The sequence below is a fragment of the Neopelma chrysocephalum genome, unplaced genomic scaffold (genome assembly GCF_003984885.1).
Source record: "Neopelma chrysocephalum unplaced genomic scaffold, ASM398488v2 Primary Assembly neopelma1_24, whole genome shotgun sequence".
NCBI classification, from domain to species: Eukaryota; Metazoa; Chordata; class Aves; order Passeriformes; family Pipridae; genus Neopelma; species Neopelma chrysocephalum.
Genome location: NW_020897693.1, coordinates 44,601,819 through 44,616,398, shown reverse-complemented (window position 1 = coordinate 44,616,398; position 14,580 = coordinate 44,601,819).

The following is a 14,580-nucleotide window of genomic DNA, read 5'->3' as shown; positions in this document are numbered from 1 at the left end:
GATTGGGGGCAGTACAACATTTACTAAACCAGAGCTTTACCTTTTGACATTAAAATAAAATAAATTAAAAAAACCTCCTCTGGTACATAAAGGTATTCTGGGATACACAGAGCACTAGAATCTAAGCGCAGCTTAGAATCACCTAGGTTTTTCACCCATAGGGAAATTTCAGCCCTGCCACCAAAATAGACCTTATGGAATGGAGCTATATTGAATAAAAACAGTTTTTAAAAAATAGGAGATTTAAGGATTTTTGAATTTCTACTTGCAAAAGTCCATACAGCTGTACCTCATTTTTCTTTGGAAAAATGGATAACTTGAAAAGACAGAACAGGACCCATGGTCATTTAAAAAGAAAAGAATCTACTGTATAAAAATGTTTGCATTGTTTGTGAGAATTGTTGACAACACATTCACCAAGATCTGCTAGTACTTCACCACCAGGTTATTCTGATTCAGGGGTAATTTACATCTCTCTCACAGTGTGTTTCAATAAACAGTTAACTCTGATCTATATTATAGTTAGTTCTAACAAGTTCTAATCACATAATCACAGCTCAATTTTTATTGGTGTATAAAGTTTCTAAAAGCAACTCAAACCAAAATCCCAACACAATGCTATTCACTGTAAGAGCTTCAGGAGAGACCCTTGGTAGCAGTGGTCTGTCCTTTCACACCTGTGGAAAATCTGTTAGTTTTGGCTGTTGGAAAATACATAGATTAGGTCATAAGAGGGCTGGGTTGTCAGTTAGAGACTGGGCAGAAATGAACACCTCACTGTGTCTCACTGTCACATCAAAATAAAAGAGGAAGGATTTAGACTGACACTGAGTGAAAGAGGAGCAGGATGGCAAAACAGGCCATCCTGCCATTACAATGGCAGAACCTGTTCCCAGTTCAGGGGAACAGGTATGTCATCCATACTGACATATGGATGCAGCGAAGGAATCTTTTAAAATTGAAGGAAATGCTTAGTCTGGTGAGTTATACCTACCTCAGGCAGTTATCTGATGAGTCTGCCTTTTTCTTACGTTTTGGCAAGACTTACTTAGCTTGTCTTGCCAGTAAATTCTCATTTAATTGAATTGACAAGCATGGACATTTTTAAATTAAAGTTTCCAATCTGCCCCAAATTCAACTGGTTATATTTTATTGTAGTGTAGTGTCTGCCATATGAGTTAATATATTGAGTCACTTAGAGCCGCTGAAGAAGAAAGCTGATAAAATATCTTTGCACTGGCAGAGAGTAGACCTGCACTCTTTTTAGGTCATTCTTTCTGGTACTGTGCTGGCTTTAAGCCTCTTGTGTTTGGATTGGCATGAATGCCTCCTTTCATTATTATGCTCATCCCTAATACTCTCCTCAACTTTAAAAAGTGAATTCCTGGCTGTGAGTTACTCCCATCCATTGCAGTGTCATTCGCTGATCATGAAGCACCAAGACTGTGTGTTCAAGAGGCCAGTTTTACCAATTTTGAGACATCCTGCAAGCTGCTGGTCAGCCTCAACTCCCCCTAAATTCAACAATAGTGAAGGCTTCTCTGTGCTTCTGCAGTTGGCAAGATGAAGCTATAAATGGATAATTATAATTAGATAATTAAACATTAGGTATTGTGAAGTCTTTTAAAACACCTCTGTCCTTCCTTTCCTTTTCCCCCCTTGTTGTTGAGACATTTCTAAAAAGCCCAATGTTCTACATTCTTTTTAGGTGTGAAATTATAAATTTACTTTTTTAAGTTTCTATTTCCATATTTTTGAAGTGCGTGCTTTAAAAGTGTGTGCCTATGTGAATATTAGTTGTTAAGACCCCTTTTGGAGGGATTAGACTCTGTAATGCCAGTGAACACAAAATACCAAGCAGTCTTTTGTATGGAAGGCACATCCAAAACGATGTTCATACTCAGATCTCTGACATTCAGTCATCACCAAGATATTCTGAAGAGTACTGATGTGCAGGGAGAGGATATTTGTGTATTTTGTGTGTTTGCACACACGTACATGGGAGTGTGTTTTGCCAGAAAGTGTGAGGACCCAGTGCATTAATACTTGGAAAATAGAGCTGCCATATATGCAGTTTTAGAACAGTTTGCCAAGTCTTATTCAACAGCCCCATGATTTCTAAATGACAAATATTTGCTTGGAGGCTGACAACGTCTATGCCAAGATTCAATCCTAATTGCCCACTGCAATGTCTGAGTTAAGGAGCCATGAAAAATGAAATATATACTGGAAAGTAAAGAGGGGAAAAGTTAGCTTTTGCGGTTTTGCCAGGTGAGTACTTAAATAGTTGATTCTAAGCTTGCTATGGTAATTTACAATTACAATTACCTGCTACAATCTGTATATTGAATGATGCTATTTAGGAAAGAGTTTTATCTGATTGCAAGGAGCACTTAAAAAAGGCACTTTTACATATCACACTGTTTGGAGTTGTGACTATCAGGATCTGATCCAAAGCCTACTGAAGGCAAAGGAAAGAGACCTGTTAACTTTAAGAACTTTGGATTGGACCTGAATGACAGCATAAGATAGATCTTTTTTTCTCTTCTTAAAAGTAAAGCGGACTCACCTTTTAAGTTTTGTAGGTTAAATTCTATCCGGATTATCATGAGCTAAGAGCTAAGGATCTTTCATGTGCCATGAGCTATGTAATATTAAATCTCTTCATAACATTAATTCCTCATTGAAAATTCTTCTATTCTTCAGTGGTCACAGGAAGTTGAGTTAGAAATAGAGTCCACAGTCTTTTCGATTTTTTTGCCTGCATGCATATATTGTAGAAAAATTCACTTGTCTCAGTCACACCTATGCTTGGATAAAACAACCCTGTAATTGTATTGCTGTAACCCTAGTCTTTTACCCCATATGGCTCTTATCAGAATTTTTTCCACTATAGCAAAAATACAGAATGAGTCTCACTTGATTATACCATAGCACCACAATTATCTCCTCACAGTACAGAAGGCACTGCCAATCACCTCTCTTGGTAGCAATGTTTAAAGGTTAGGTTGGGAGCACTTAGAAACCAGGGACTGCATCGTCCTCTGCCTGCCATAGCACCCGCAGTGAATTGATCATACTTGATTACAATATATGAAATCCCAGCCTGCAATACAGCAGTTATATTGCAAAGCTTGTATGTAATCAGGGGAAAAATCCAAGAGTCTTGCTGTGAAACAGTAGGGTTGGAAGGTAGAACAGAAAATATGGGTAGTCTGGAGGTAGAGAGGGAGGTTCAGAGGTTAGGCTAAACTGGGGAAGTATTTTTTCTGTGTCTGTCCCAGCAGAAGTCTCTAGAAGCAGGCAACAGCCTGAAACTGTGCAATATTTTCCAAGAAAGGTAGCCTTCAAGGAAAGATGCAATGTGAAGCAGCACTGTACAAGTCCTCCAAAGGGAACACATGATGATATGATGAGGAAGATGACCATGGTGGAACTGTTGTAGAATATCAAATGAGACAGTTTTGTCTTGCAGTGGATACTTTAGTCCTGCACAAAAAACTGTGCGAAATCAACTGTTGAAACAGATTACCTTAAAAAATTTTAAAGACACTGGCAACGTCTGCTTTCACAACAAATCCCAGAAATCCTTATTATCATTTCATCTTCAGTTTTATTCCCTCTTCTTGGCACCCTCCATATTAGCATTAGTCAACATCAGGGATGGATCATTAGGTTCATAGCATGTCCACAACCCGGCTGTGAACCACTTGTGCAGCAAATGCAATGTGTCCTAGACACATTAATTGCTCAAGCATTGAAAAAGTGAGCCAGACATACTGTATGGTATTTGGTCCTGAGTGTCATGAGGTATAACTCTTGCTGGGCTGTCCAACATCAGAAACTGCTGAGGGTCTCAGTCCTCAGAAATTTCAGATGGTTTCATCAAACATGCTTCTGGAGACAGGCTGTGTCTCAGTTCAGCTTCAGGCCAATGACTGCCTATCTTCATCACTTGATCTTATATTTCTACTCTTTTCCAACTTATAGAAAGCTCTTTCTTGCACCTTAACCAGGAAGATACACAGCTCAGGTAAAGCAACTCTTTCTCTTGGCAAAGAATTTTGGTCATGATAAAATCTCTCATTTGATTTTCATAATTTTCTTCTAATATGTGTCAAGATCTTAGTGTATGAGGAATCTGTGCAAAAACTTTGGTGAAAATAATTTTTCAATTCTAAACCAGATCCTCCATAATGATAATGACTACACAACAAATGCAAAATGAATACTTTTTAATCCATTAATTCTTCTCTGTTGCAGTTTTTGTCGATGAATTTCCTGACATGGTGAGACTCCAATGCTAACTGTAGAAAAATACCTGCCAGATTAAATACAATTAAATATGAATTTAAGACATATTACTTAAAAAAAATCTGAGTTATATATGCAGACGTGTACAATATTTTTAATTTCAGTTTGCCATTATTTAGAGGTTATTCCTAGACTATAAAGCAGAATGTAGACAATCATACAAAACTTAGTCCAATAAGTTGCAGAATGAATCTTTCACTGTTCTAGGAGTTGGCGTGCATAGGAGTTAAACATCTCATGACAAGCTGCTTGTTTTCCACCTTCTGTTCCATACAACCTGTAGCCTGGTAGAGGACATCTGAATAACAAAACGTGTAAAGCTGGAACTACTAATTGTTAGTCCTATATCACCTGCATCCCAGCTTTGTATTTTGTTAAAGGTCAAAGGGCAGAAGATCTGAAGTCTTTCCTGCAAAGAGTTGTTGGTTAACACAGAGGAGCTCAGGTGTAGCTAATAAAGTTTGCTCTGAATCTGCACTTTCTGAGAACCTTACATAAATACCATATATCTTCTTCATCTTGTCAAAAGCTTTGAAAGTGTCAGGCTGCACAGGCGAGTGCCAAAATATGTAACCAGTTTTACAAATGAATAAGGTTAACAGGTATCTCCCTTCAGAGCAACAATTTCCCTTTTATAAAACCCCCCCTGAACTGGGCAAGTGCTGCATGAACATACAGTTTTCAGCATGCAGCCAACATTTAAGCAATAATCAAAAGTGACAGTTTTATGACAGATCTGAGTAACTCAGGATCTTTTTCTCCTTTCTTAAGTGAGATCCACATCCAGGCAATTTACAGATACTGAACAAAGGAAGGACTCTCCTCAAAGAGCAATGAGGTATGAAGAAATGACCAATCCTTCCAAACGTTGAAGAGATTTAAATCAGAATGCCATTTCCAGGTTAACACTTCTGATCTCTAAAGTACCAGCATAAAAAACGTGTTAATGACAATTGACAAAGTTACCCTTCCTGGGCAGCTAATGACATCTTAACTCACAGAGCTAATATCTCTCTACGTTTCAATTTGCAATCCTTTGCAGAGCTCAGTTAAAGGGATACATGTGTTGTTACTACATTCGGGTCAAGCTCTCCTACTATTAAATACAAAAGCAATTTTTAAAGCAATGATATGGCTGACATACAAGCCCATAAAACCAGAAGAATTCCCTGTTAAATCTACAACTGGCCCCTGTGCTCAGCTCTGTTGTGTCTAAACATTTCAGTCCACAGGGACCTATAAAAGAAACTCTCCACAGTAGATGATATTACACGATCCATGTGGTCATTTGTAAATGCTGTAGTACATAAAATGCACCAAGGAATTCACTGAGGTTTTTATATTAGTATCTTGTTTGGTTTGGTTTTCTCAGTTGCACAGTAATGGATCTCCATAGATTGGATTTTTATTAGATTACTATGCTGTCCTTTTAAGGAGGTGGTCCTCTCTAGAGACTGTGGCAAAACACATTATAGAAAATAATCTAGCCCAACCATCTTCTGGGATCAGACTGGAAAAGAAGGACAAAGTCCTCATTTAATTCTACATCCTTGGAACATTGTAGCTAGGTCTTTGTCAGCTAAACCAAGGATTCCCAGTTGTGGGAACAATCTCACTTATGGACTTCTCTAGAATTCTTAAGCAAAAGAAAGCCTAAAATTGCATGGTGTTTGCAACAATTTATCTGTAAAGCTATGAATAAAGCTGATTGTGTAAGTGCTCACTTGTACGTTTCCCTATGGAAAATTATTTTTTTTTCCTAAGTGGAAATTAGTGTCTGCTTTCATGAAAAAAAATCAATACATTTGAGAACCCTAGGTCTCAAACTAACATTTGAACATTGAAGTATTTGAAGTATTTTAGCAGTTTTATCTTTTTTTTTCTTTTGACAAAATGTACAGTTTCTTTATTCAGTACAGGAGAAGAAACTACAGCAAGTACTAGCACAGCTTAACAAGTATGATTGCAGAGTCACACAGCTCCCACTTAAAGCCAGTGCCTTCTATCATGTCCACAGCAACATTTCAGGTATGAAAACACTGCTCAAGGAACCATGCTTGCAGAGCTAAGAGAAACTAGTCTTCTACAGCTATATACCAACAGAGATTTGCCCTTCTACCTATTAACTTGTTTTTTCAGATAGAACCAAAGGCCTGTATACTCCTTGCCTCATGCTGGTGGCTTTTCTTTCTGTGCCTACAGCCAAGGTTTCGCAGTCCTACAGAGGTAATACAGTGTTGCTTTTTAACTTCTCCTTTTATTTCTGTGATCACAAACATTTTAATTATGCTATAGCAATGCCTGTATTTAAGCATGTAATAGGTATATAATGTTCTCTGGAACAAAAGATTTGAAGTTGTATAATGGCATTGCACAGTATGTAGCTCTCACGTTGTTACTCAGATTTGCCATCTAGAAGGTTTTTGTTCCCTGCTCTCTCTGATTCGTACTTTGTGGCACAACAGTAAAGAGGCTTTGAGTACAGTGTGGGGAATAGACAGCCTGGCAGACAAGCAGGGGTCTTTTCCTCCTCAAATACCTTTCAGCATGACACAAATGTTAGCTTTGTATTAGCCCTGCAAAGGTTTCACAGCACCTGGTTGCACACCCAGGAGGAATGTGCCCGAGGACAGAGAAGAGGGGTGAGCAGAAGCCCCAGGCGTGTGGGGGCTGTGTCTGGGGACACACCACAGAGCTGAGTTTCACCATACCTTTTCCTCCAATCCAAGCACTGCTTTGTACACCATTCAGTCATCAGACAAGCTGACAATGCAAAATCATAGGTATCTTTTCTATGATGTTTACAACCCTCGGAGATGTACAAGCAACATAGAAAAGACTTTACCAGTCAATTACTACTGCTAGTGTTTGGATGTAACAGATTATGTATTTTAAGTTTCACAGCAAATTTGTTGTGTCTGGTAACAATTGCTTAGATGGATACAAAGTTTTTATGTGTAGCCACATTGGAAAACTCTGTGAGGTATTGGAATTTTTTCTCATTCGACAGTTTCAGTGGGAAGAGCTACAGTGGATGCTCATGTCTCAGTTTGCTAATGATTTGAGTGAACTCATTGTACACAACTGCAAGCTAAACAATTAAGATAAAGAAAAATGTATCTCTCTGAAATAAGATGTTAAAGATTTTTTGTGTGCTTTTTGAGGTTTTAAAATATGAGAATTTTTGCTGTACGTTTTTGAAAGCCACATCTTTAATATTAAAACATATGATTAATTCAGAGTAAGCAATACTAGAATGATAATATGCTCTGATTATTTAATAAAAGTGTTGATTTTGTATTTTTTATTATTTTTGTTGCTGAAGTTAATCCAACTTTTCTAAGTACTTTGTTTAACATAAATTTGAGAGAAAAACCTTACATGATTTTTTTCTTCATTTAGCAATGCAGAGCAATTGCTATCTTCTGTAGCATCTCATGACTGGAGAATTTTTTAAACCCTGCTCCTGTATGAAAATCTTATTATGTTACTGAATGCTTGTAGAATGGAATTCTAGGAGCAGAGTCATTAAAAAGAACAATGTGATATCAGCTGTTGGCAAATATTTTCCCTTAATGATGACCACTAAACTAAGCTGATATTATTTAATCATGAGCTAAAATTAGCAGTGATTGATGATGCTGCTGATTACAAGTGAAAAAGGGAAATGGAAACGAGAGACAGATCACTAGAAATAGTTGAGAGTTTGGTGACTGCATTTGCTCAGAAATATTGTCTTTTGCAACTTGGTCTGAGCAAGGTAACCTATATATAAATAAAGGTCCAATTCTTCATTAGTATATAGATTTAACCCAGTCCATATCATAGTCTCTTTGCAGGTCACTATTCAGTAGATGAGAAGATTCAGTATCAGCACAAAAATCAGGTTTTTGGTCTTTGCAAAAGGACATTTTTCACAAAGAAGGATCATATTTATTAAAAACATACCACTAAATGGATTTTAAAATAAAATGTCCTATCTCCCCTTTCTTATTTTAAAAAACACAAAAATAGAGTTTTGATGTTAGTTGTAAATGTGGCAAATCCCATCCTGGAATGAATTCAAATCTGTAGGTTTCATAAAGGCTACTTAGGGACGAGATAGTTTTAGATCTGAGAAACATGTAAAAAATGACTCATTGTTAATAGAGTGAGTTCTTTGCATTTGGATTAGGGTTAACTGACAGTATCCAGTCCCCTTTTATTCTCACATATTCCACCCAAGGAATGCTTTGTGCTGGCCTGAAAAAGAGAGAATTAGGTGTTCCATTTATACTATTGATCTTAATAACCTCATCTCATAAATACCTACTTTATGACATCAATAAAAAGAGAATAGCAGCAACTCCTAACAATAGAAATTGTTACTTTGTAATTCAAGTATTTCATTGAGCATCTCAAAGAGACTCCATAGTGGTGCAGTAGTGATATTTTATTACCAGTTTTTAAATATGTGCACAGAGAGACCATTTTTTTTAAACAAGAGAAGATTCTAATTAATTGAGCACACTATAGCTTCTAGGTCCCACAGTTATCACAGTTCTTCCTTTTCATCTCTTATCCTCCTCCTGTTCTTCATCTCACATATTAAAAGGAGCATATCCCTTTAAGGGCGTTGGTGGGTGTAAGACTAATTTTTCACTGGGCTGATTCGGATGAAATGAAACAGATGATTTTATATGGCCATCTTACCTCCCTGTTACCCTGCATTAGCATGCCGCAGATGGAAATTATCTGCTCTTAGTGGGTGGAACAAAAGATGTTCCAGAGAGATAGGCAGACCTATTCTCATCTGCCCTAGACACTTTCCTGCAGCTGGGCCAGGCCAAGACTGTCCTTGGAACTTTCATCCACCAAACAGTCACCACTAGCAGGAGGAAACGGACATGGCACTGCTGGTCTCCACTGAAATCTTCCTCAAAAGTCCTGATACTTTTAACTTCCACCTAAGGCAGAGGAAGGAAACAAGCAATCATAAATCACATGAAAGAAGAGGAACCGGAGCCTTCCCTACAACAAGCACCTGAGATAGAAGGTTGCAGGCTCATTATGCAACCAGTGTCCACATCGCTGCACCTGAGAAGGGACAAATTATCTAGCACAGCTGGTGGAATAGCAGTCTTAGATCAGACCCAGATGTTTCACACGTTACAATGCAGACAGGACATTGCAGACTACCTGAGGAATAAATGGGAAACACTCCCTCTTGTTCTTTTAAAAGATATTTGGCTTATATTACACATCGATTTATCTGTATTTTTATATATGTAGCAGATTCTTCCTGGTGAATCCCAGTGGTGTCCTCCCAAAAGATTTGCAATTTTTTTATCCTTTCAAAAAGTCAAATATTTTTTATGTTTCTTATTGGCCTCATCAGTCCCCATAGAGGACTATCACTTAATAGAATGGACTAGAATAGAACAGTTCCAGTCGGAAGAGATCTGTGAGGATCATCTGGTCCAACTCCCTGACCACTTCAGGGCTGACCAAAAGTTAAAGCATATTATTAAGGGCATTGTCCAAATGCCTTTTAAAAATGGAGGCATTAAATATTCGAACATTTGAAGATCATCCACAAGCCCAGAAGTGTTTAATCCCAAATACAGTATTTTACCATTAGAATTTGTCCTTTTTCACAGGGCGATGTCTAATTTATCTCACCATAGTTCTTTTTCCTGCGAAGAGCTAAGGAGAGAGTGCAAGTCTGTAAGACCTAGAAATATTATCCCTTTTAAATATTTTTATTTTGTTCAAAATGACAGAACAATGGTGTGGCCCAGAGGGGAAAAATAAAGCCAAATACTCAGCATTGAACTGCTTTATCCAGTGTAAGTCATGTCTTCCAGACATAGAAGGCTGTTGTTTTAACTGCCTTTGGACTTTGTAACAGCCCTTCGTATTGGTAGCTTTAAAGTGCAAGGTCCCTAAATTCGAGTCTTTGCTTCAATTCTACCACTAGGTCATGTCAGCAATTAATCCAGATACCTTAGTCAACAGAAACAGCCTCAAGCTTTTTTCTGTTTTGAGAATATTATAATTATTAACAGTTGGACTAAAAATATTTTATATTCAGCTCTTAATTAGAAATTGCTCACATTTTCATTTCTGTAGCTCTATGATGCCACTGAGTGCAGGAGATGTAATGATGTGACCACAAAACAGTCACCATATTTTTCCTACACCAGTGTTTTAAACATATTTTAAGAAGGTATTCTGGTACCTGGATATGTATCTCAAAATTCCTTTCAAACACATTTCTACCTCAAAAACCTTGCCTGTCATATTAACAATTCTCCAACAGGAAATTCAAGAGAACCTAGCACTGAGTTTTCAAGTACTCAGCATCTTCAATGAGAATCAGATTTTTAATAATACTCAGAATTCATAATGAGGCACAGATTTTCAGGAGGGCTTGGTTCCTGTTTGTGTCCCAAAATAAACTCAATGTGTTGTAGATGGAGCTCTCAGAAAGTCTGTCCCTGGTTTCGGGTGCTACTTGTTTGCAAGCTGCCTCCTGAGCACTCTTAAAATTGGTGTTGGATGGTTTTAATAGTCCAGAAGAGGTCTGTGAGCTCGATAGCTCTTTAGATTTGCAAATAAATACAAATGGAGATAATTTGTTTTTAACCTGTGGAATGCTTAATGAATCAAATCATTTCCTTTCAAGCTTGATAGCAGGACTGAAGGATACGATCATTTGATGTTTTATGGTCTCCAATTCTCCAGTTAGAAGTCTGTCACAGGCTTGGTATTGAACAATAAGCTCTTTCCTATTTTATGTCCTTGTGACAGGGAAAAATCCAGCAATACACTCACAAGGAGAGATCCCTCTTGGGATGAAAGTTGGCTTTAACAAATATTTCTATTTGCAAATGTGCAGCATGATTACTCTTTGAAGACATGACCTACTGAGAAGAATCAAACAAAAGTGTCTAGATACTTGTGACAAGTATCCAGGAGTTGAATTCTTCTGGGAGATGATAGTATGAAACAGAAAAGTTGATTATTATTTTCTTCATTGGCATAAAGGTACTGAATCATCAGGACCTTTAACTAGATACATACTTTTAATCATATATGCTCTTTTTTTAAGTCAGTGGACTTATTTCTGCATGGTGAAAATAAGAATGCGTATAAATATTTATTTTCGCAAGCCTACTAAGTAAAAAATTGCCTACCTGAGCTCTGGAGGTGATTTGTAGCATTAAAACTATCTGATTAGTTTCATAGCACGGTCAATGAGAATAATCAGAAAACAAGACCAAAATTTGAGATGTTGAGGAATGAGCCACGGACAATTAGCCGGTATCAAGCACCTAGTGACAGTGACTTGTGTAGCCAATTCTGCCACGGGGCCACCAAAATTCAATATACTTTCCAAGTATGTTTTGACTGAAAGCAGCTGGGCTTTGCACAGGACCCACTCTGGTAGCTCTGTAGGTAGCAAATGGATGGGAATTCTCTGGCAAAAAAACCCACCTAGTAGTTCAATGGTTTAAACTTCATCATTAATCTTGGAACAATTTGTAATTCAATAGTCAGCAACAAGGCTTAACAAGAATAAGATGGGGGCAGCAAAATCAGAAATTAATTCTGTTTGAGTCCACCTACAAAGATGGGTTCTGTGATAATAAAATTCCAAATGGTTTTTTTAAAATAATTTTGATGTGAATGAATTGGTCTTAAATAATCACTTAAAACGTTGATCAGAATTAATTGCTATTTCTGAGCAGTGCTTTCTTATAACAAGAGGCAGATCACTAATATTTTCTAACTCTAAGAGGAACTCTTTCTTTGCAAAAATTCATTTGCTCATTGATATTGTAATTTTGCTAAAATCAAAGAACTCCTCATGCATCCCACAGGATAAATCATATGAAAGATTTATATTTAGATACATATATCTTTTTGGGAAGGGAAAAGGCCTTTCTCAGGTATGTAAAGCTCTATATGTTGTTTTAATCAATAATTGTCTGTCTGCCTCTCTATCTTTCCATTCATTTGTTGGTTATATATTATACTTCCCATAATATCTGATGACCTCTACTTAAAATCAATAGGTTGGATAAAATTTTTAGTAAGCATCCTAAAAATTCTATCTCTTTTGCTTTTTTTAGAAAAAAAGATTTTGTGGCCTATATCTTCTAATTATATATATATACACATATATACATATTTATTGTTTTATTACTGTACCATGGATTCCTCAGCAGATTTTTTTCTGAACAAACTCAACCAAAATTTTTAAGGTAGCTGGGAGGAAACTGTGGTTTAAGAGATTTCATTGCTGCAGAAAGGTTTATGACACAGTGCTCCTCAGACTTTTACTGTCCTCCACAATGTAAGACAGTTTCTGAGGTTGAGCAGCACTGGGACTCTCTTCCCAGCAGGGGCAGGACTGGTGTGCAGCTGGGCTGGCATAAATGGAGGAAGTCTGCTGGCTTGAATGGAGAAGTCTGAAGAAAGTTATTTCCATTACTAGAAGATGGAGGAGAAGCGAAGTAACTACAAATCTCACCAAATGTTATATATTGATTCTAGTGTTTTTCTTTAAATGGTGACTATTTAAACAGTCTTAAACTATATTGGAAGAGGAAAAGGGACAAATCCAGGCTTGACAGTGATAAGCAATGAGATGGCACAGCAAAACCTGAAAAACTGAGTGCTAGTGACCTCCCTCAATCTGCTCCATGAGGTGTCCACTGCAACAATCCACACCTTAAATGTTTCTATACCAACGTGCGCAGCATGAGGAACAGACAAGACAAGCTTGAAGCTTTGGCCCAGTGCCAGACATCTGACATCATTGGCATAAATGAAACCTGGGGGGATGACTCCTGTGACTGGAGTGCAATGTTGGATGGTTACAGGCTCATTGGGAAGAACAGGCAGATTAGGCAAGGCAGGGGAGGGTGGTGGTGATAGTATTGTGTGTAATGGAGGGACTGGAATCTATGAAGCTTACAGTTGGCAGTGGTGTGATTGAGAGCCTCTGGGTAAGGATTAAGGGACAAACAAATAATGTGGATGCAATTATGGGAGTCTACTGTAGACCATATAGCCAGGATGATGACAGTTATGAATTATTCTTCAGGGAACTAAGTGACACCTGCAAATCAGCTGTCTGTGTCCTCATGGGGGACTTCAGCTTGCCAGTGTTGATGGGGAACACCACACAGCTGGCACAAACATATCCAGAAGATCCCTAAAGCAATGGATGACAATTTCATGGTATAGGTGCTAAGAAAGTCAACTAGAAAAGAAGCACTCCTTGACTTTTTTCTTGTTGACAGAGAAGATCTTGTGAGTGAGGCAGTGCTGGATGGCCATCTTGGCCACAGTGACCACAAAGGGATCAAGTTTAAAATCTCCATTAACAGGACAAAAACTTGCCAGCAAAACTTCAACCCTGAATATGAGGAGAGCAGACTTCAGGTTGCTCAGGGAACTAGTTAGTAAGGTCCCCAGGGAAAATGCTTTTGAAGGTGCTGGGTCCATCAGTGCTGGTCACTTTTTAGGCCCCACCTCCGAATGGCAGTGCAGGAGCAGGGAATACCAAAGTGTTGGAAGTCATGCAGGCAAGGCAGAAGGACATCTTGGCTGAGCAAGGATCTTCTTTGGAAACTGAGGCAAAAAAAAGAAGGTATAGGCCCAGTAGAAGCAAGGTCAGGTGACATGAGAGGAATATAGAGATGCTGCTCACTACCGTAGAGAGAAAATTTGTGCGGCCAAAGCTCAATTGGATTTGAGGGTGGCCAGTACTTTAGGGGGTGATAAAAAGATTTTCTTTAAGTATGTTAATAGCAGAAGGCAATGCAGAAATAACATTGGCCCACTACAGGATGTCTATGTCCCTCACAAACAGGGACATAGACAAGGCAGAAAGGTCTGATGCTTTCCTTGTTTCTGTCTTCAGCACTGATGACAGGCAAAGGGGTGCCTGTGCCCTTTGCTGGGGGACCATGTCTGTGAGAATGATAAAGTCCCAGTCAACCCTAAACTTGTGTGGGATCTGCTGCTTCAGTTGGATCACTATAAGTCTATGGGGCCTGATGGGATTAGTCTGGGAATACTCAGACCTGACTAATGTCATTGTGAAGCCTCTTTCATTGAATTTTGAGTGGTCGTGGGAATGCAGAGAGGCCCCAGCTGACTGGAAGCTGGCTAATACTGTCCTAACTTTCAGGAAGGGCAAGAAGGATGACCCTGGAAACTACAGGCTTGTCAGTCTCACTTCAGTGACTGGTAAAATTATGGAGAAGATTA